We start from the raw sequence: 20,510 nt of genomic DNA, 5'->3' as shown, positions 1-20,510 counted from the left end.
AACCGTTACTAATGTCGATTACTTTCAATAGATGAAACTGTCATAATGCAAACACTGTAATAAGTTAACGGCTTAAAAAGCGAGCTAACGATTTAAAGTGCTCGTAGTAAAATGCGTCTAAATCTAATATGATGAAGGTTTGTTGGTCTGAATTCATTATTGTACCGTTTTTACACAAATAATCTATCACAAGCAGACGACATGTAATCAGCTCACTTTTACTTTTAAAATAAGATCATGTAGAAACTAAAAATACAGTAACTCATATTGTATTTTGAGGTATGTATATCTGAAGGTTTTGCAAATTCAATTTTCTGCTAATGGTGAAGGTTGGACCTCTGTATTGGGGAAAACGCTTTGCTGCTTGGTGGTTTTAGCCAGGACATACACAGGTCAGCCGCTGCTGTGTCTGCTCTTTCCGGTAAGTACTTTTTACCACTCTAAATTTAATTTCGGTACAACAGCTCACCCTTTAGGTACTTACTTACTAGGAACACTTACGTCCCAGATACAAATGATAGTCTTTGTTTATCGATCCACCAAATTAGCTTTCTAATACAGGGTTGTTATAATTAAAGTGCAGCTACTAACGGAGGTGCAGTGTGGGCTACAGTTATCGTATGGCAGCGAAACTTGATAGATGTGCTGGTCCGTTAATGCGAAACCAATTGACGTTGGAAAACCATTAGTTCCAATTTTGGCCACCGTTTGCGAATCTACCAGTGTGAATGCAAGTGGGATGTGTAGAAATGTTACCATACGTGATGGATTAGGAACAAGACGGGAGCAGAGAAGTTCAAACAAATGAAGAAGGTAGAATGCTGATTTTATCACTTAACCGCCGCTTACACAATTTGCTCAGTGGGAGCACCGGAAGCGTCGACGAGATGCATCCGTAAAATAACGTGATTAGTAGTTGCTCGCAATAGTTCCGGTGATATCTGAACAATGTGTTCCAGTATCCGAACGTGTCCCTGCTAAATGCGTTCTTGTACATATACCCGTACACAAAAGCCACATAGTTTCATGTCAAGTGATCATGCAGGCCGTGCATCTGGAAAGCTCCTGAAGATTATACGAGTACGCTCGTGGAAAGCAGCATTAAGCAGATTTTTCACTCAGAAAAATGAGGTGCTGCCCCAACTTGCGTGAAACCAGTGATCTACATAAAGCTGCGCTCTTCAAAAGCAGGAATCACGTGCTGTACGAGGAGGTGTCGGTAACGCGCAGAGTTCACGGTACGTCTGACAGGCCCTCTGAGTGTATTCCCTTTAAAGAAGAATGGACCGGGAATCAAGGTGCTTGCGAACCCACACTACACAATCACGTACGGCGAATGCAGTGGCTCTTCGTGTTGTGCACGCGGTTTAACAATACCAAAATTCGGCAGTTCTGTGTATTCACTGCACCTTGTATAAAGGGTGCCGTGTCAATCCGCATGAAATGTCCAGTCACATTTCATCATCTGCGTTCCGGTCCAGAAATCGAAGAGCAGGTTCAGAACTTTCCTGCGGATCCTGAGATTGCAGTTACTGCGTCGTCTGGATCTTGTACCGGTACCAGAGAAGAACAGAGAGCAAAACTTTCAGTACTATTGACCATGAGGCAGAGAATTCTCGTGACATTGCAGAAGCAATAGCACTACGCGGGGAACGTGCTGCATGATCATTTATAGCAGCAGCACCCTTCAATAACTTCCACCGGGTTAGGACGCCTTCATCTTGCCACAACAATTTCATTAACATCTCTAAACTGTTTTACGACGTCAGACCTCTCCTCAGTCAGCGATACTCTCTCAATGCAGCACGGAAATTGCTGCCGTTCACGTAAAACAGTTCCACTAACAGAGCACTGTCTCTTTTCTCAATAGTCAGACTGTGAATTCACGGTATGGCTTGTTAATTGACAACGTGGATGTCATACCGTCAAGGAAATAGCGCACAGTGCCAGATTTGCACCAGGTTGCTTAAACTGGATTAAATTTTCTCCAACGTAAATCGCATTAACACTGTAGCATATCGACCATTTTTAGCTACCATACATTAAATACAGTCCGCACCGGACGTCGGTTGACCAAATGGTACCATCAGTAGCTTAAGGCGTAAGATAGCCTCGCCATGTGCATTCTGTTCAGTGTTCCTTATTGCAGTTCCAGACGTTGCTCAAACCACAAACACAGGAGTTCCCAAGTAAACTTTAGACAAAGAGGAAACAGGAAGAAGTCACTGAGTTTCACGGCAGGATCTTAGATCTACACCCGTAGCTGGTCCATGGTTATTTGAAAGCTGAAAAATCATCTGGATGTCCTGAAACAACTGCTGTGTATCCGACGATGCCTCAGTTCACCGAAATTTTAGAATGAGTGGGAGGCGGCGATCTTCGTGCAAAATGTTGAAACTTTATTCGTGACTTTCATTCTTCCAGCCATCACCAAGATTGTGATAAACTTTTCTCCAACCACCAGAGCCTCCACCTCTTAGCCGTTCCCGACTTTCTCAGCCAGATTGGCTATCATTTCGTTTTCTGTCATTCAGACTTGTCGGATCACACTGGATGGGTCTGCGCCACCTAAGAACCACTGCGTCGTGTGCAACAGTGGAGACACGAATTAAACTTTACGCAAAGACCAGGATTCGAAGGCGTGTATAATGCTCACTAGGCATTTCCGCTAACCACATCGTCACCCTAGCACAGTCGCTTCACGCATCTGCACAAACTATACTAGAATGCCTCCCTTCTCTATCCAAATCCCCATTCACTCCCTAGCCTACTTGGGGTAATACCAAGTGAGCTGAGGCGTGAATTGGAATGCCGACTGAGTAATCAGGCATGTTAGGATAGTTTGTGCAGTTGTGCAAAACCACTGCGCCAGGATGGCGTAGTAGTTAGTGCATCTGTCTTGCAAGCAGTTAACCTGGGTTCGATTCCTAGCCTTGGCACAAATTTTGATTCATAGCTTCAGTCTACATATGTACATCATAGATGTCTGAGACTTGGAAAGTCTTTGGAAACATACAGTTTCACTTTATTCCCACATTGCAACCGTTGAAATGAAGTAAAGAAATTACAGCATGATGTTCCATAATATCAGCGGAATGCGCCATTTTATTTATTTATTTATTTATTGGCTACTCTATCGGCGTACTACTGTACTACGGCGCTGTGTTTTCAATTTGTGTTGGATCTGCAGACACGAACCCTTAGCAAAAACTTAATGATGTAACTTTTGGAGTTTATAATAATTATTAATTTAGTTATTAAAGCTTTATGACCACCCCACTTAGACCATAGACGTACGGTAAATCGTAAAGGCGACTACAAATATAAAATTTGTGAGTAGGGTGACAGTTTATCGTTTGTATCATCGCCAAGCAAGGAATATTTTACGAGACTTCAACTACCGTTTAGTTGCTGCGTAGAATGTAGTCTTCCCCGCCCTCATTTCATGCCCGATTCGGTAGTTTTCGTCTTCCTCCAATTCGTTACCCTCAGCAGATTGGGAATAATGGAGAAGTTACATTACTTGCCTATCTTCTCTCCCGCACGTTTGTGCCAACACGGTAGTTTTCGTATTACTCCAATTTCTTATAAGTCGCTAGTGACAAAGAATATCAAATACATCTTTTGCCACTCGACTTATTTTATTTTTCACATAGAATTCATAACCAATTCGTGCAGAATCGGCAGTATTCGTGATCCCACAGGTCTTTCGTTTCACACATTACGGTTTCTGCTGTAAGGCAAATCGCCGATAATCGGTAGCCCATGACATTAAACGGAGTTTTTCACAGTGCTATAGCAAGTAGTCGGCATACAGTTACTGCCACCCGGCGAAAATAAGTCTCCGTGTCTTGTCACAGCTTTACGACTGAGCAGCCGTGTCTGTTTGTAGCAGTTCACACAAGACAGTGAGTAGTCGATTCATTTGGAAACATGTTCATACGAGGAGTTCAACTACCGCAGCTTCGGCCGTTACCAATAACCCAAAGATGAAACTGTATATCTTGTTCTTCTTATTACAGGATTGTTGATGGTCTCGTCTTTGATTCATGTGTTAGAAGTTGTGAAAAGCAGTAAACGTCTGGGAACAATTGGCAACCGAATTTCAACATTTTTCTACAGCCTGAATTTCTTTTGCCCATAGATTTATAGTAAGCATAACAATTAAAATGTTTTCTATCATCGGGTTTAAAAACTGTGAACGGTTCCCTAACAAGTTGAGTATCGCATGCCACTTATTTAACTTTAATCAGTATTACTCGTACGTCAGGGGTAGCCGCTACATTTTCATAAAAGTGTCGCTAACCACTAGTGAGAAAACCTTAACAATTTTCGCGTGTTATTGTATCATGCCTATGACTGTTGTTAATTTTGTATTATTTTGGGCGCAGTGGGACTCTGAGAGAAAATCATATCTCCCAAAAATTGTCTCCTTCCAAAGAAGAAGGAAATAGAGAAAAATGCGATATCTGTAACAGAAAATGGTACTACACTCTTCTCAGTTGGTTACTGGAGGTCACTGTACACAATTTCAACAAATTCTACCACCCAAATTGAGATAAAATCTCTCATAAACATTTTCTAAGAGAAATTATGCATCTATACTTGAGTATGCACCATATGCGACGCCACCGAAACAACCTGGACGAACCAAAAACAGCTCTACAGTAGCTATTGAGCTCGGGTTTGGTATAATGAACCACGTAGTTGTGTAAACACTGGATCTCTAAACAAGATGATGTGTTGGAATAAACTGTAAGACATCAGTACGTATCCGGTGAAGAAATGTGATGTCGGACTGCGAACTGAATGTGTAGCCGCTTGTCATACCAAGTAAATAGTGGTTTTGGTTTTTAATTTGTAATTTGTACCGATGTTTAATTCGTTTGGTTCAGTACAAACACGTGTAACCTTCTCACATAACTCTGTGTTTTGTGCCCAATAGTACACAGCGTTACGTATTTAGTTTGGTTATATTATGTTAAATCTACTAATTGCATTTTGAATTTAAACCGTTATTCTCCGAAGAAATAAACAAGGTGAAATAAATTTTTTAAACAAGCCAACAAAAAATAATTCAGTAGAAGTGATACTTTCACTCTGAAACATCCTGGCAGATTAAAACTGTGTGTGGGACTCGAACTCAGGACCTTTGTCTTTCGCGGGCAAGTGCTCTACCATCTGAGCTACCCAAGCACGACTCACGACCGGCCCTCACAGCTTCAATTCTGCCAGTACCTCGTCTCCTACCTTCCAAACTTCACAGAACCTCTTCAGCGAACCTTGAAGAACTAGCTGTCCTGGAAGAAAGAGTATTATGGAGACATGACGTAGCCACAGCGTGGGGGGGGGGGGGGGGGTGTTTCCAGAATGAGATTTTCACTTTGCAGAAGAGTGTGCGCTGATATGGAACTTCCTGACAGATTGAAACTGTGTGCCGGACCGAGACTCGAACTCGGGACCTTTGCCTTTCGCTGCAAGTTCTCTACCACAGGTAGAGCACTTCCTCGCGAAGGCAAAGGTCCCGAATTCGAGTCTCGGTCCGGCACACAGTTTTAATCTTCCAGGAAGTTTCAGTAGTTCAGTAATGTGTTGATGGTAGCAGGGTCTTTGCGACTGTTAATCTATATGCTGAAAAGAAAAATCTGATCAGGAAAAAGACCACACTACAATGAAACAGTCAATTTGCTTGTTTAGCAGAAGAAAGTAGTAACGTGCTTCAGTTAGATTAGTAAAAAAGATCCGCAATAAAAGCAGGTACTACTTCATGTTACAGAAAACTATTACTGGTGAAGCCAGTGTTTCTACCTTGGTTACAATGGCCTTCTTCTGCAGCTACTGGTCACTACTACATCCAGAAGAACATCCCTGTAACAGTGTCCGAAACGTTCGTTTCACCACTAACAGTATTTTTATAACATCACCCAGGACCATACCCCTGACACTTCCGTGCAAACTGTCTCTGGACGCGGAAGCCTACACAATTATAATAGTAATGAGTACTTCAGAAAGGTACCAAATACTTAAAGTACCGTATTGATTCGTACCCATGTAAGGAACAGTCAAACTTAAACGAGGCATATGGAAAAAAGTGCGTAAACTATTCATTATTCCAAACAATATCACCATGACTGTTAATACATTTATCTGCCGGCCGCTGCGGCCGAAAAGTTCTAGGCACTTCAGTCTGGACCGCGTGACCGCTACGGTCGCAGGTTCGAATCCGGCCTCGGGCATGGATGTGTGTGATGTCCTTAGATTAGTTAGGTATAAGCAGTTCTACGTTCTGGGGGACTGATGACCTCAGATGTTAAGTCCCATAGTGCTCAGAGCCATTTCAGCCATTACATTTATCTCACTGTGAGATAAGACGGTCAGTTCAGTCAACAACAGGCATCCCAGTTCAGGGAAAGTCACGATGACATTTACTTGATTGCAAGGGTCCGCTGCTCGTTGACTTTCTTGAACACGAGGCCACAGTTAACGCACAGCGGTGAGTGGATATTGCGCAAAATTTGAAGCGTACCATCAAGTGCAAGCGTCCTGGAATGTTGACGGGTGGCACCATTCTGCTTCAGGATAATGGCCTGCCCACATGTTCCCAAGAAAGTTTCAACTGGGATACAGAGAATTTGTTGGGAAGTCCTTGCACAGCCTTCGTACTGTCCCGATACGATTTCCATATTTTTGAAATTCCGAAGGAAGGCATTCGTGGCTTTACATTTGCTTCACACGAAGAGGTTACATAGGCAACCGCAAACATGCTTCCATGAAGCCACTGAAGGTTTCGCCTCAAAGCGCGGTAAATGCATTACAAGTTATGGCCATTTAATAAAATCTTCCCGGTCTTCAAGCCATATCTATTTGAACTGGATGTCTAAAGGAAGCGAGACGGGAGTGGCAGTTTCAAACATGGCGCCGGCTATCGTGCAACCAGACGTCACTCGGACCCGCGGTGGTTCAGATGGTTCAAATGGCTCTGAGCACTATGGGACTTAACTTCTGAGGTCATCAGTCCCCTAGAACATAGAATTACTTAAACCTAACTAACCTAAGGACGTCACACATATCCATGCTCGAGGCAGGATTCGAACCTGCGACCGTAGCGGTCGCGCGGTTCCGGACCAATCCGATTCGGCGCACGAGTGGTGATTGGTGTCAGAGGCCACAATCTCCGCTATATACGAGGAAAATCGTGCGAACTCCGGCAGTTAGTGGTTCTTCTGGTGACGACAAAAGCGGAGATGGCCATCGAAAGCTCAAGAATTTTATTCGAACAGACGCGGCTTAAAAACCGAGAAGATTTTACTTAGACATATCGCCGCAAGTGACTCAGAGTGCGGTTATGGCTATTACTTTAGAAATAGTGAACATACTTTTTTTCATTAGTTTCGTTTTCGTCTGGCTGGCCCTTAGAGTCAAAAGTCTAAGCACTTAGCGCACAGGGTGCAGCGGAGTATGCACTGCCCGTTTGCAGGGACGCAGTCCTGGGGCCAGCAGGCGAGCTGCGCCGGCGCCGTCCAGAAGCAGCTGGCGCATCCGCCTCGCCGTAGCCACACGCGTCGGGACGCGGATGACGTCAGCAGCTGGTCTGCTGCACATCGACACCGACGGTACAAGCAGGCGGGCCGGCGCGCAGCGGCGCCGAAATTGCATTCCGACGAGCTTCCTGACCCCCAGCAGCGCTCCGCGCAGGGAGTGCAGTCCGCCGGAATACGGGAGCAGCTGAGAGTAACACTCATTTCACAACACTTCGTCCAAACGTGCTGTAATTTTGACAAGACTCACAGTATCGAACTGCTATCGCCTTTCCATCTTAGGGCTTGATGTGGGCGCCGCTCGCAAACAGCTCACATATGTTGTTGGTGGCACATATACACTATGTGATCAAAAGTACCCGGACATACGTTTTTCATATTAGGTGCGTTGTGCTGCCATCTACTGCCAGATACTCCATATCAGCGACCTCAGCAGTCATTAGAAATCGTGAGAGAGCACAATGTGGCTCTCCGCGGAACTCACAGACTTCGAACGTGGTCAGGTGATTGGGTTCCATTCGTGTCAGAGACCGCCGATAGTTGAAGAGGGTCGTAATGTGTAATAAGCAGGCATCTATCCAGACCATCACACAGGAATCCCAAACTGCATCAGGATCCACTGCAAGTTCTATGACAGTTAGGAGGGAGGTGAGAACACGGATTTCGCGGTCGAGCGGCTGTCATACACCACACATCATGCTCGTAAATGCCAAACGACGCCTCGCTTGGTGTAAGGAGCGTAAACATTGGACGATTGAACAGTAGAAAAACGTTGTGTGGAGTAACAAATCACGGTATGCAATGTGGCGATCCGATGGCATGGCGTGGGTATGGCGAATGCCCGGTGAACGTCGTCTGCCATCGTGTGTAGTGTCAACAGTAAAATTCGGAGTCGGTGGTGTTATGGTGTGGTCGTAGTTTTCATAGAGGGGGCTTGCACCCCTTGTTGTTTTGCACAGTCCTACATTGATGTTTTAAACACCTTCTTGCTTCCCAATGTTGAAGAGCAATTCGGGGATGGCGACTGCATCTTACAATATTATCGGGAACCTGTTCATAATGCACGGCCTGTGGCGGAGTGGTAACACGACAATAACCTCCCTGTAATGGACTGGCGTGCACAGAGTGCTGACCTGAATCCTACAGAACACCTCTGGGCTGTTTTGGAACGCCGACTTCATACCAGGCCTCACCGATATCGATACTTCTCCGCAGTGCAGCATTCCGCGGAGAATGGGCTGCCAATCCCCAAGAAAGCCTTCAGCACCTGATTGAGCGTATGCCTGCGAGAGTGGAAGCAGTCATCAAGGCTAAGGGTGAGCCAATACCATACTGAATTCCAGCATTACCGATGGAGGGGGCCACGAACTTGTAAGTCAGTTTTAGCCCGGTGTCTGGATACTTTTGATAACATACTACTAATCGGAAGCGCCATTGGTTTTCAGAAAATCTTGTGAGATGAGTGGTACGTGCGAGATCGTGGTTACTAGGAAGAATATGAATGCCATTGCTCCCGGATTCATTCTCAACAATTTAAGCTGTCCTCCTCGGTTTCTGCCTAACCGCACATTCGGAAATCGCCACATAGTCGGAAGGCAATAAACAGCGACATATTTATTTCATACTTCGTTCTCCTATCAGACGGAAATATTGAATATTGCAGAACATACTTGTATTACATTCATAAGAAAGTCGCAGAATGTGTTACAACGCTAATATGAAAAAAAAAAACAATATTGGGATATAGAAGGATGCGAACCTACAATCCTCCACTCAGAAAAAATTACATTATCCATTACACTAGGACTTCAGAATGTTGAACATGGTTGCACTACAGAATACTAATACCCTCTTTGCTGCTACGTGAAAACTATTAGTCCTCGAGAAAAAGAATGAACCGTTGCCTCCAGGCACAAAATTTAGCTTAATTAAATATCCTACAAGAAGAGCTCCCTGCCGCCGTTGGATCAGTAGCTGCCAGCAGCAAGTCGTATACTCCTAGCTTACTTATTTGTTACATAGTTTAATTCTTAATCTCTTTGCGTGTTTTTGGGTACTTGCATTGTTTAATTCATAAATTTCGGGCGTATTATAGTATTTGAGAGTTGTAGCATCGCGCTTTAGTGTTTACTTCGTAGATTCTTACTTAGATTGCGTGTGAGTTTCGTATAGGAGGTGTGATTTCGAGTTTTAGTTATTGTAATCGTAAATTCAGGCAGATTGTAGCGCAGTCGTTAGGCATTTGTACCGGTTAGTTAATACATTCTTTGCGTGTTTCCCTTGCGTTATCTAGGCACGGACTCGTGTTTCAGTAACTGTTGTTCAACATCGACTAGAATGGACAGGGACTGTGATTGCTGTGTTCGGATGAGGGCTGAGTTGGCATCCCTTCGCTCACAGCTGCAAGCAGCGCTGACTTCGGTCGCGCAGCTTGAGGCTTTTGCCAATGGGCACCACTGTGGGGAACCGGACATGGGTATCACGGGGATGTCAATCACGTCCCGTCAGTCCCCAGATCGGTCTGCCGCTGTGGTTGCCCCGGTTGCTGCCCGCAGTGGGGCTGAGCCCTCGTCTGTGGTTGATTGGGAGGTCGTTCCAAGGCGTGGCAGGCAGCGAAAGACATCCCCGGAGGCTGATCAGAAAGCCTCCCCGGTGCGTCTGACAAACAGGTTTCAGGCACTGTCTCTGGCTGAGCCAGATGCAGCTGCCTGCCCTGTTTCAGAGGATGATTCTCAGCCTTCAAGGTCCGGGCAATCACAGAGGGTGGGCTTATTGGTAGTTGGGAGCTCCAATTTTAGGCGCGTAATGGGGCCTCTTGGGGATATGGCGGCTAAGGAGGGGAAGAAATCCAGTGTACACTGCGTGCGCATTCCGGGTGGAGTCATTCCTGATGTGGAAAGGGTCCTTCCGGATGCCATGAAGAGCACAGGGTGCAGCCAGCTGCAGGTGGTGGCACATGTCGGCACTAATGACGTGTGTCGCTTTGGATCTGAGGAAATTCTCTCTGGATTCCAGCGGATATCTGATTTGGTGAAGGCTGCCGGTCTCCCTTACGAGATGAAGGCAGAACTCACCATCTGCAGCATCGTTGACAGAACCGACTGCGGACCTTTGGTGCAGAGCCGGGTGGAGGGTCTGAATCAGAGGCTCAGACGGTTTTGCGACCGTGTTGGCTGCAGATTCCTTGACTTGCGCCATAGGGTGGTGGGGTTTCGGGTTCCGCTGAATAGGTCAGGATTGCACTACACTCAGCTGGCAGCTACACGGGTAGCGGAGGCTGTGTGGTGTGGACTGGGCGGTTTTTTTAGGTTAGAAGGCTATATATGACGGTAGTATCTGTTCCCGAAAGAACAGTTACCGTGGATGACCATGCAGCTTTTCTAGAAATGAAATGATAATTAAATAGATACCCTAGCTGCAAACAGGCGTTGATGTACTTCATTGGGGACATGTTGAAAATGTGTGCCCCGACCGGGACTCGAAGCAGGAGATCCCGGGTTCGAGTCCCGGTCGGGGCACACATTTTCAACATGTCCCCAATGAAGTACATCAACGCCTGTTTGCAGCTAGGGTGTCTATTTAATTATCATTTCATTTCTAGCAAAGCTGCATGGTCATCCACGGTAACTGTTCTTTCGGGAACAGATACTACCGTCATATATAGTTAAAAAATATGGCTTCCCGGCCATTGAACTTCTTGTGCGAAGGCACACGTTATGCCTGAACTCGTACGGGACTTGGTAGATTAATCTACCACGAGTAATGAGTATGATGGGCAAACATCTATTAGGCGCACTACGAATGTAGTGGTGTGGACATGTTGGGAATGTGGATCTCACAGGGAGCGTGCAAGGGATAAGTCCCTGCGGACGCACTATCCTCTCTGCCCGCGGTGGCTCAGATGGATAGAGCGTCTGCCATGTAAGCAGGAGATCCCGGGTTCGAGTCCCGGTCGGGGCACACATTTTCAACATGTCCCCAATGAAGTACATCAACGACTGTTTGCAGCTAGGGTGTCTATTTAATTATCATTTCAGGTTAGAAGGCCTCGGGAAAGTACGGGGTGGGCTGCAATCTCAAAGGGTGCATGGCAAATACAGGACGTGCTTGGATCACGGAACAGTCGCAATTGTGGTTGTAAATTGTTGTAGTTGTGCTGGGAAAGTCCCTGAGCTTCAAGCGCTAATAGAAATCACAGAAGCTGAAATCGTTATAGGTACAGAAAGCTGGCTAAAGCCTGAAATAAGTTCTGCAGAAATTTTTACGAAGTCTCAGACGGTGTTCAGGAAAGATAGATTAGGCAGAATTGGTGGTGTCTGTCAGTAGTGGTTTATCTTGTAGTGAAGTCGAAGTAGACACTCCGTGCGAATTGGTATGGGTGGAGGTTATACTTAACAGCCGAACTAAGTTAATAATTGGATCCTTCTACCGACCCTCAGACTCCGATTATATCGTTGCTGAACAGTTCAGAGAAAATTTGTGTCTCGTAACAAATAAATACCCCACTCATAGGGTTATAGTTGGTGGGGACTTCAACCTTCCTTCAATATGTTGGCAAAAATACTTGTTCAAAACCGGATGGCTCTGAGAACTATGGGACTTAACATCTGAGGTCATCAGTCCCCTAGAACTTAGAACTACTTAAACCTAACTAACCTAAGGACATCACACACATCCATGCCCGAGGCAGGATTCGAACCTGCGACCGTAGCGGTCGCGCGGTTCCAGACTGCAGCGCCTAGAACCGCTCGGCCACACCGGCCGGCTTCAAAACCGGTGGTAGGCAGAAAACAGCTTCCGAGATTGTCCTAAATGCTTTCTCCGAAAATTATTTCGAGCACTTAGTCCACGAACCCACGCGAATTGTAAATGGTTGCGAAAACACACTTGACCTCTTAGCCACAAACAATCCAGAGCTGATAGAGACCATCATGACTGATACAGGGATTAGTGATCACAAGGTCGTTGTAGCTAGGCTCAATACCGTTTCTTCCAAATCCACCAGAAACAAACGCAAAACAATTTTATTTAAAAAAGCTGATAAAGTGTCACTAGAAGCCTTCCTAAAAGACAATCTCCATTCCTTCCGAACTGAGTATGCAAATGTAGACGAGATGTGGCTCAAATTCAAAGATATAGTAGCAATAGCAATTGAGAGATTCATACCTCATAAATTGGTAAGAGATGTAACTGATCCCCCATGGTACACAAAACAGGTCCGAACGCTGTTGCAGAGGCAACGGAAAAAGCATGCGAAGTTCAGAAGAACGCGAAATCCAGAAGATTGGCTAAAATGTACGGACGCGCGAAATTTGGCACGGACTTCAATGCGAGATGCCTTTAATAGGTTCCACAACGAAACATTGTCTCGAAATTTGGTAGAAAATCCGAAGAAATTCAGGTCGTATGTAAAGTACACACGCGGCAAGACGCAGTCAACACCTTCGAAGCGCAGTGCCGATGGTACTGTTACCGACGACTGTGCCGTTAAGACGGAGTTATTGAACGCAGTTTTCCGAAATTCCTTCAACAGGGAAGACGAATGGAATATTCTAGAATTTGAAACACGAACAGCTGCTAGCATGAGTTTCTTAGAAGTAGATACCTTTGGGGTTGCGAAGCAACTCAAATCGCTTGATACGGGCAAGTCTTCAGGACCAGACTGTATACCGATTAGGTTCCTTTCAGATTACGCTGATACAATAGCTCCCTACTTAGCAATCATATACAACCGCTCGCTCACCGACATATCTGTACCTACAGATTGCGCAGGTCGCACCAGTGTTTAAGAAGGGTAGTAGGAGTAATCCATCGAACTACAGACCTATATCAATGACGTCGGCTTGCAGTAGGGTTTTGGATCACATACTGTATTCAAACATTATGAATCACCTCGAAGGGAACGATCTATTGATACGTAATCAGCATGGTTTCAGAAAACATCGTTCTTGTGCAACGCAGCTGGCTCTTTATTCGCACGAAGTAATGGCCGCTATCGACAGGGGATCTCAAGTTGATTCCGTATTTCTAGATTTCAGGAAAGCTTTTGACACCGTTCCTCACGAGCGACTTCTAATCAAGCTGCGGGCCTATGGGGTATCGTCTCACTTGTGCGACTGGCTTCGTGATTTCCTGTCAGGAAGGCCGCAATTCGTAGTAATAGACGGCAAATCATCGAGTAAAACTGAAGTGATATCAGGTGTTCCCCAGGGAAACGTCCTGGGACCTCTGCTGTTCCTGATCTATATAAATGACCTGGGTGACAATCTGAGCAGTTCTCTTAGGTTGTTCGCAGATGATGCTGTAATTTACCGTCTAGTACGGTCATCCGAAGACAAGTATCAGTTGCAAAGCGATTTAGAGAAGATTGCTGTATGGTTTGGCAGGTGGCAGTTAACGCTAATAACGAAAAGTGTGGGGTGATCCACATGAGTTCCAAAAGAAATCCGTTGGAATTCGATTACTCGATAAATAGTACAATTCTCAGGGCTGTCAATTCAGCTAAGTACCTGGGTGTTAAAATTACGAACAACTTCAGTTGGAAAGACCACATAGATAATACTGTGGGGAAGGCGAGCCAAAGGTTGCGTTTCATTGTCAGGACACTTAGAAGATGCAACAAGTCCACTTAAGAGACAACTTACACTACACTCGTTCGTCCTCTGTTAGAATATTGCTGCGCGGTGTGGGATCCTTACCAGGTGGGATTGACGGAGGACATCTAAAGGGTGCAAAAAAGGGCAGCTCGTTTGTATTATCACGTAATAGGGGAGAGAGTGTGGCAGATATGATACGCGAGTTGGGATGGAAGTCATTAAAGCAAAGACGTTTTTCGTCGCGGCGAGATCTATTTACGAAGTTTCAGTCACCAACTTTCTCTTCCGAATGCGAAAATATTTTGTTGAGCCCAACCTACATAGGTAGGAATGATCATCAAAATAAAATAAGAGAAATCAGAGCTTGAACAGAAAGGTTTAGAAGTTCGTTTTTCCCGCGCGCTGTTCGGGAGTGGAATGGCAGAGAGATAGTATGATTAGGTTCGATGAACCCTCTGCCAAGCACTTAAATGTGAATTGCAGAGTAGACATGTTGATGTAGATGTAGAATCATTTTTCCTGTAGGACTAATAGCTTACATGTAGAATTTTGTGCGAGCTAGTTGAGGACTTCGCATGTTGCATAAAACCCAGCAGTAGGAACTCTGTATATCAGTTTGCTGGCTCTTGGAGAATAAAGTGGCAAGAAAACTAAAACTCTCGAGAACGGAAATGAGTTTTGGAACACACATGTTCTATTTAATAAGAGATACGTTTCACTTGCATGCGTGAGGGTCTGCTCATGTGGATCGGTTTGCACCCTAACCGGTATCATTACACCCAGATTAAAGCACAAATTAACAACATGACCGCACTTATTTCCATAGCAACAAAATCCAAACGGTTGTTGAGTGCACGGGTAGAAGTTGAAAGTCACAAGGAGTACATCAAGACAGAGAGAGAAAGACCACTAAGAGGAATAACTGCTGACTTCTAACGTGGGCAGAAACTACTGAAAGGGAGGACATTGGCCACTTTTACACGTTAGTGTAGCCATAGTTTGCAGACCAACGTCCACAATACTAGTGCTTAGAGAAATACTGATTAAACTGAGTCCACACTTCGAATTTATATTCTGTGTATTATGGCGTTATCAAAGATTTGAGAGTTTGTTCCTATTGCAGTTCCTAATTTAATTGCGCGTCACAAATAACCCTCAAATTGTCAGGGGTATGCGTATTAAATTTTATACTTTTCTGAACTCTAATTTATTGAACCGTATGCTAAAGCCTCTGTATGTCCATATTTTCACAGACGTTTGCAGGACCTGGGCTGTGCAGTACAGAATGTCAAATCAAACACTTTTCAACCGTCAAAAAATATCTTAATTTTGGTTTTCTTGAGCTACCAGTTTCGGCGATATATTGGGCCATCTTCGGGCCCCCTGACCAACGTGTCTGTAATATTCGCACCTTTGGTCCAATCAAAATAGGGGCCAGTATTGAAAGTATCGTATCCGTAGGTGTTTGAGACAGCGATCACTTCAAAGATCACCCGGTCAGCAGGTGAGAGGATTAAAGGCGGGAATCTTCCTACATGTCGACAAGGAGCCTGAACATAGCATAATATATCGTCGAAACTGGTAGCCCAATAAAATAACAATTTTGAAAGTTAGACGGGTGAAAGGTGTTTGATTTAACATTGTGCTAAAGTAGTGTCCTGTCACCAATGTAAAGACCTTTCAAACACAGTACAGCAGCGATTCTGCTTGGCATGGATTCTACAAGTCGTCGATAGGTTTCCAGAAGTATGTGGTACCAGATGCCTACTAACAGCAAACTAAATTCCCGCAAGTCACATGACAGTGATAATATTCTTCTCGGGTGTGCAGCCGGATCGTGACGTCATCTTGACACAATATTTCTGCGGTCCAACTGGCCGTCATCTTCAGGTGACAGAGCTGGTACACGATGTCGCCGGAACTCAATTCTCAGCGCAAGCGGCAGCCCCTATATAGGCCGCAGAAGGCCCACAACGCGTGCGCGAGAAGGTGCCGTAACTGCCCTCTAGCGGAAGTAAACATACCGCGCCGCCAGTGTTGGAAACAGGCGAAATCGAGATATCGCTGTCAAAACTTAAAAATTATTCCGACGATCGAAACACAGATCGTTGTTTTTTAATGTCTCACAACACCGGGTTCCAAGTCTTACTTAAAATATAACCCTTGTCCCTATTAATAAGATTACCAGATAAACGAATCTCTAGGGATTCTTTTAAAAATATATGACGGTAGTATCTGTCTCCGAAAGAACAGTTACCGTAGATGACTATGCAGCTCTGCTAGAATGAAATGATACTTAAATGGACACCCTAGCTGCAACCAAGCGTTGATATACTTCATTGGGGACATGTTGAAAATGTGTGCCCCGACCGGGACTCGAACCCGGGATCTCCTGCTTGATGTGTTGAGCACCAGCGGCACACACGGTTGCTTCAACCTGAGAAATCTGCAGTGGCGGAGCACTGTCTCACCCGGGATCTCCTGCTTGATGTGTTGAGCACCAGCGGCACACACGGTTGCTTCAGCCTGAGAAATCTGCAGTGGCGGAGCACTGTCTCACCGAGGGTCATAGAATGCTGTATGACGAGATACAAATGGTTGCCTCTGCATCTCGCTATTGGGACTGTGTTTTAAAAGAATCCATAGAGATTCGTTTATCTGATAATCTTATTAATAGAGACAAGGGTTATCTTTTAAGTAAGACTTGGAACCCGGTGTTATGAGACATTAAAAAACAACGGTCTGTGTTTCGATCGTTGGAATAATTTTTAATTTTTTATAGCAATATCTCGATTTCGGCTGTTTCAACCACTGGCGGCGCGGTATGTTTACTTGCCCTAGAGGGCAGTTACGGCACCTTCTCGCGCACGTGTTGTGACCCATCTGTGGCCTATATAGGGGCCGCCGCTTGCACTGAGAAGTGAGTTCCGGCGAGATCGTGTACCAGCACTCTCCACTCTCACCTGAAGATGGCGGCCAGTTGGACCGAGGAAATATTGTGTCAAGATGACGTTATGATCAGGCTGCACACCCGAGAAGAATATTATCAATTATTACGCCGGGAAAGCCTTCGTAATCCCACATGACAGTGGTTTGTGGGTACGCAACTGGCACGCGATATGTGTTCGAATGGGTGCAGATCATGGGAATTTTCTGGCTAAGACATCAGTGTAACTATCAAGCTTCTCAAGCTACTGCAGCACGATTCTGGCCTAGTGTCAGGGAGGGTTATCCTGTTGGAAGATCTCATCGCCATGAAAGGAGACTTCAGCCACGAAACGACACAGGTGGCCCACCTTAATATTTACGTTGTTCCCCACTGTCATGATGTCTTCGAGTACTACGATAAATTCCATAGCAGCCAAAATCAATGTACCCCAAAGCATAGCGGTACATATTTCAAGCAGCTATTCACCTGGATGATGTCATGTAAAGCCTCAACCATCGGACTGGTGTCACAAGAAATGCGATTCATTCGACAGGCGGCACGTTTCTATTGGCCGGCGGTGTAAACTCACTGATGCTGTGTCCACTGCAATAGTCACTAACGAGGTCGCTGGGTCAACAGAGGTAAACGTAGGGGTCATGTGATGTGGAGCTCCAAGTTCAACAATGGCCTTTGAACGTCGAGCTCCGAAACACTTATGCCTGAACCAGCACTTCACTCTATTGTGAGATCTGCAACACATCCCGGCCTGTCCTGGATCATGCAGTAGAGGATCCTCCAATCTCTACGTTTTGTGAAGAGACGTGGACGCCCAGTAGCATACGACCTACGCGTTATTTCACTGTCATTCAACGAATTTCCACAGGTGCTCACGACAATAGTAGGCAAACAGACGACCACCTTCGCTTATATCAATGGATTTACCCATTTGCGGCCCGTATCTTCGTTATAATGACTGCCCATTCATCTCTGTACCGCTTACATTATTTCCTTGCTGTGTGACGTGCCCGCAACACCACCAGGGTGCGTTCAATCTCGCTGTGGGCTGTATTCATAATTTTTTGACTCATCACTGTACGCGTATGTCGAACACTGTCTCTCAGCCCATTAGTTCTAACTGTAGGTCACCAAACAGCTGGCGACAATGCGTTCTAGAACTATGGACCAAGAACTCATATATTACCACTCTTTTGGAGGCCACAGATATCAACACGGCTTTGTAAATAGGTACCCTCCGTTGCTGTTCATACTCGAGTTTCGTAAGTAGATATTTTGTGATACCCAAGGAGCTTCCGAAAGTCAGTCTGTACAGTTCCACACAGTTGCCTTGTGAACAAGATATCAGTTTGTCGATAGTGAGTCCATCTTTCTGATTCCAAGTAAGGCTAGTAACTCTTTCTAACAGAAATCAACAAATCTGAAGTAACTTCAAATGGATGTTGTAGGTCCTTAATGATCAACATTACACAGGAAAATAGCTTTTCGAGGCAACTATAAGCAATCTGCTTGATAAGGTTGGAATCTGTGTGCAAATAATTACACACACACACACACACACACACATACACACACATACACACACGAGCACGCGGGTGTGCGCGAGCACGCTTACGCGTAAATACTGAGCGTGTGTGCGTGTGTGTGTGTGTGTGTGTGTGTGTGTGTGTGTGTGTGTGTGTGTGTGTGTAGGCGTATGTGGGTGTCTGTGTAACGAAATTCAAGACTACCTGCGTAGGACAGATTGATAGTTGAGCCTCAAGATAATTATTGCGCGTAAATCAGCGAAAGAGCCTCTGCAGTCGATTACATGATTGGCCGTCAAACATCGGTAATAGCAGCAATCGTAAAATATGTAAGAATGCGCTGATATGAAGTGGAATGACTCCACAAAATGAAACACAGAGGTCGGAGATTAACTAGAAGAGGATATCCACTGGTAAAATGAAAAGCTTGGAAAACTCTTGTTCGGGCGATTCTTGAGTATTCCTCGGCAGTCTCTGGAACCTTTAACAGCACTCGTGAATAAGCAAACGTAAATTTCCAATAAAAGAGCAGTGGATTTATCCACGGGTTCCTGTAGTATGCTGATCCCAATCGAGAAGGAGACGCTACAAGATATGATCACGGCGGAAGTAACGAATATAATCGACCTTAGCCGGACGCTTGTAATTCAGAGAAAGCAATGGACGCGAACAGGTAGTATAACTGAATATTTAATGTCCTGAAAAGGGACTACCAGATCAATATGAAAAGTGAAACAAAACTAGAGGAACACAGTACAATTAAATGAAGAGATGCTGAAGGAATTAGATTAAAAGCCTAAAAGCAATCTGCTTGATAAGGTTGGAATCTGTGTGCAAATAATTACACACACACACACACACACACACACACTCAAACACACACACACACATACACACACGAGCACGCGGGTGTGCGCGAGCACGCTTACGCGCAAATACTGAGCGTGTGTGCGTGTGTCTGTGTGTGTTGGTTAGAAGAACTGTGTCTGTGTGTGTTGGTTAGAAGAACTTTGATATGTGGGCATCAGTACAACTAACGATGGCCGAAGTGGGGGATCTAAAATGCAAACTCATAATGGCGAGGAAAGCATTACTAAAAAACAAAAATGTGTTATCACAGAATTTAAACTTAAAAGTTAGAAAGATTTTTCTGGGTGTGTTTGTCTGGATTGTGACCTTGTACAGAGGTGAAACATGGATGATAAACGGCTCAGACAAGACTAGAATAGAAGCTTTTGAAATGTGGGCTTCAAAAGAATTTTGGAAAATAGTATTGGTACATCGAATAACTAAAGAAGAACTTTGCTTTGGTCTTATGATCCAATATGTAATCACCGACTTATTGTGACCTGACGCTCTTCCTCCATGCAGCATAGGACGTTGTTTTGGTCCTCACTTTTTCCAGGAGCATTCCAGTTCTTTCGTTGTTGTCCTCTAATTGGTGTCCATTTACGTCTTTGTCCATTAGTTCTTCCGAGATTACAACTTCTTCAGTAGTCCTGTGCTCTCATGATAAGTGCAACGTACCTCAATTTCATCCATGGCATTATGACCCCCGTAATATTTTTTATTTTATTTTTTTCAGGACTGTTTTAGTTTTTCCTTCTTTGTTTCTTAAAATTCTTTGGGTACTTCTACAAATCAACGTTTCAAAATATTCCATTATATTAAAGTAATGCTTTTTCATTGTCCATGTCTCAGACCTCTAATAAATTTTGTGAAACATCAAAGTTTCAGCCATTTTTATTTTGGTTAGAAGTGACTTTCCTTTAGCAATCCGATTATCTTAACTGTATCTTCTTCTACAGTTGCAAAAATCAGTTACTCCTTTAGCGAAATGGGTTGATAGAAATACATATTTATGTAATTCCTTGACGATATCCTTGTCAAAGAGGAGGTACCGAAT

The 20,510-nt window shown here is 44.6% G+C and overlaps 1 protein-coding gene and 1 non-coding gene across 2 annotated transcripts in view; one reads left to right on the top strand and one right to left on the bottom strand.

Moving 5' to 3' along the window:
* Positions 1–20,510, bottom strand: part of LOC126195305 (uncharacterized) — a gene marked incomplete at its 5' end in the record, with an annotated part of 1,237,647 nt that overhangs the window by 804,333 nt on the left and 412,804 nt on the right. The gene's annotated exons all lie outside the window — the stretch shown is intronic.
* Positions 11,424–11,498, top strand: Trnat-ugu (transfer RNA threonine (anticodon UGU)). The gene has a single exon. It is a non-coding gene; the product is annotated as a tRNA-Thr (tRNA).

Source organism: Schistocerca nitens, chromosome 7 (assembly GCF_023898315.1).
Source record: "Schistocerca nitens isolate TAMUIC-IGC-003100 chromosome 7, iqSchNite1.1, whole genome shotgun sequence".
Taxonomy (NCBI): domain Eukaryota; kingdom Metazoa; phylum Arthropoda; class Insecta; order Orthoptera; family Acrididae; genus Schistocerca; species Schistocerca nitens.
Note: the sequence above shows the minus strand (reverse complement) of the source record. Positions and strands in the feature narration are given on the sequence as shown.